We start from the raw sequence: 3,034 nt of genomic DNA, 5'->3' as shown, positions 1-3,034 counted from the left end.
AAAAAGACTTTCTATAAAGGCATTTGATTTTCTTCCTTCTTTTAAGTGCATGGTTTTGGTACATGTGCCATCCTTGCACCTTTTGATAAAACAAGGGAAAAATCTATTTGGCATTATTATGCAAGTAGACCCATTTTGTTTTAAAAATCATTGGATCTCTTTCAAAATGTTTTCAAAGGAAAGTTCAATATAAACCCTATCCAACATTTTGATCAACTCTCATAGTGGTGGAGACCCACCTCTGTAGAGTTCCAGATCTAATTAACAACTTCCATTCATTCATCACATCTCACTCTTGTATGGTTTACCATCATCATCTTGACCTCATGTTGATGGCTTATGCCACCATATTCATCCTTGTGAGTATGGTTATTTCACTCACCATCTCTCTTAGCCTTGCTCTACAATTGTCTAAACCACCATCACCACCATCATCTTTTGGCCAAGTTGATCACTTGATCAAAGTGCTTCATTCCTCAACATTGGCACCAATGTTTATTAACACCTCTCTCTTTTCATTCTTACTTCATCAAATAAACATTACCCATCTACCTTGGCATGCTCATGCATTGTTGCATGTGGTCAATGCCAATCTTTTCAATTTTGAATTCAAATAAAAAGTTTTATTCTTCAACTATACCTTTGGATCTATTTTCATCTTATGTTTGTCACAACCAAAGTGGTGGGAATTATCCTTAGAGTACATATCACCTCACACTTCTTTTTATCTATATGAATCCACTCATATTCTTATCATCATTAAAGCCACTCATTGACGTCATCTCCTCAACATCATGCCTTGGCCTACACACATGGATGTTGTGCATCTCTTTGTTTGTTCACTTATGTTTGGCAAGGATGGAGCCGGCCATTGTCTATGCATGGCAATTTCGGCCAGCCATTCCTCTCTATTTTTCTTCCTCTACAAGACTTGCCTCCCAACTACCCCAATCAATAAATGAGCAGCCTCCCAACCCACCCAATCAATGAGGAGGCAGCCACCATCCTCCCTCTTTATAAGGAGCTTGGCCGGCCACACCTCCTCTCCTTTGCCTCATTTCTTTTCACTCCCTACTATTTCCTCCACTCCCTCACACTCTCCTCCTCCACTTCCCCACGAAAATGGTGCTCCCCTTGCTCCCATGGCCGGCCATGGCCATGGCAAGCCACCAAGATGAAGCTCTCCCTCTCCCTCAAGCTCCTCCTCACCATGAGAGCCTCCCTCTCCTTCTTCTCCCCAACCCTAGATGGTTTTCTCTCCTCTTCTTCTTCCTCCCTTGCTAAGATTGGATCTTGATGCAGGTGCATGTTGGTCCAAGCATGGAGAAGCTTGAGCTATCCTCAGATCTGAAGTTCTTGAGCAAAGTTCGTCCAAAACCTTGCAGTAATTTCTGTATCTTGCTGTTTCAGATTCTGGTACGAACTTGTAAAATCCGCCAAATCTTGTGTGCAGATCCAAATCGAGTGATTCAAAGTTCCGCAGATAGGTATTGAAAAGATCTACAACTTGGCGTTGGTCTCATCCTCAAATTTGTTACGGATTTTGAACGGTAAATAAAGTTCTGCAAACATGCAGAATCACTGTTTGTGAGATTTCTTCCGTTTTACAAAACCGTTTTGAGCAAACTCAACTGCGGTTGAAAGCCCTCTCCCGTACCTTCATTTTGGCGGTGGTTTCACTTCGATTGACCTCCTGAAACTGAAATGGTTTGCAGATCAAGATCTGGTCAGATCTGACTTTGTCGAATTAAACCAGGAGCTTGGAAACTAATTTTTGAATGAAACCAACTGGGTAAGAACCACCTATTCAATACCTTTCAGATGCAGCAGACCTCATATTTTTTTGATCTGTGTATGATTTTTGGTGAATTAAACTTGTTCTGTGTGTTCTGCAGACATGGCTGTTAGATTTTAATTCATCAAAAATCCATTTTTGAACCTAATTGAGTGATTCCAATTATGTAGGATTACTGAATGTTTTCTTAATCATCTCAAACAAGTTTCAAACCTTTATCTGTTCTGCAACTCCATAGTTAAAGCAAATGGTGAAAACATGCAGTAAACTTGTAAATCCATTTGTGAGAGTTTCAGAAACAATTTGAACCCAAATCCAATTGTGTGTGAATCTCTGTTTAAATATCTTTCAAATTCCAGTGGCATCATATTTTTAGGATTTTTCTACGATTTATGGCTTACAGATCTTGTTTTCTGTACAGTCAGATTCAAAGAAATTCCTAAAATTGTAGGTTTAATAGTTTTGGGTGATTCCAATTGGGTTAGTCTTGTATTAGTACTGGCTATCTAGGAAAAATATTATTGGTCTCTGTTCATACATATTTGTTGCTGTTAGTAATGTTTATATGTGACATGCATTGTTGAAACAAAACTTTTCGGTTTATCTAAAACCCTTGACCAACTCATTTTAGTAGAGGTGGGCAACCTTTGTTTTACGCTTGCAAAACAAAACCTCTGCAACCTAACATTAGCTCTTTTGTTTTGCTTAAGTTTCCAAATGATGTGGAATATGGTTTGCTTCCTATTTTGGTTGTAGTGTTATGGGAACAAATTAAGTTAGGAAAACTGTTTTCTACTTTTTCAAAAATGTTTGAAAATGCTTTGTGATTGTATTTGATGTCAAACTAATGCACTTGTCCTCTTTAGGATGTTATCTACCAGGGGATATTTGGTTTATACCATGGTGATACCCGAGAAAGGCAATTGCTAAGTTGTGATACTCTCATACCTTTACTAGGTAAATAAAATGGGTTCTCTTTAAGTTGCTTTGCAGTATCTATAAGTTCTTTGTATATTAGCCCGTAGTAAGGTGGTTAGCTATTGCTTGTTGATTGTTGAATGTTGCATGCTTGTTATGATTGGTGCAATGTGATTGATTGTGTTCCTTTTATATTTTCCGACGATAGATGCGAACGATTCCGGAGAAGAAGAAGAAGTGGTTCGGACAAGGATTTTATTTATATTGACGAGATTCTTATATTGATGAAGTTGAAGAAGTCCAGGGACAAATAATCCAAGG

General features: G+C 38.4%; 1 long non-coding RNA gene across 2 annotated transcripts; it reads left to right on the top strand.

Moving 5' to 3' along the window:
* The first annotated feature begins 844 nt into the window (after positions 1–844).
* LOC139830522 (uncharacterized) lies at positions 845–3,034 on the top strand. Of its 2 annotated transcripts, none has more exons than XR_011742795.1 (5): positions 845–1,365; positions 1,454–1,550; positions 1,716–1,792; positions 2,662–2,752; positions 2,922–3,034. It is a non-coding gene; the product is annotated as an uncharacterized lncRNA (long non-coding RNA). The 2 variants fall into 2 exon arrangements; XR_011742809.1 differs by having other exon boundaries at positions 847–1,365; positions 1,454–1,487.

Source organism: Lolium perenne, chromosome 1, assembly GCF_019359855.2.
Source record: "Lolium perenne isolate Kyuss_39 chromosome 1, Kyuss_2.0, whole genome shotgun sequence".
Taxonomy (NCBI): domain Eukaryota; kingdom Viridiplantae; phylum Streptophyta; class Magnoliopsida; order Poales; family Poaceae; genus Lolium; species Lolium perenne.
Note: the sequence above shows the minus strand (reverse complement) of the source record. Positions and strands in the feature narration are given on the sequence as shown.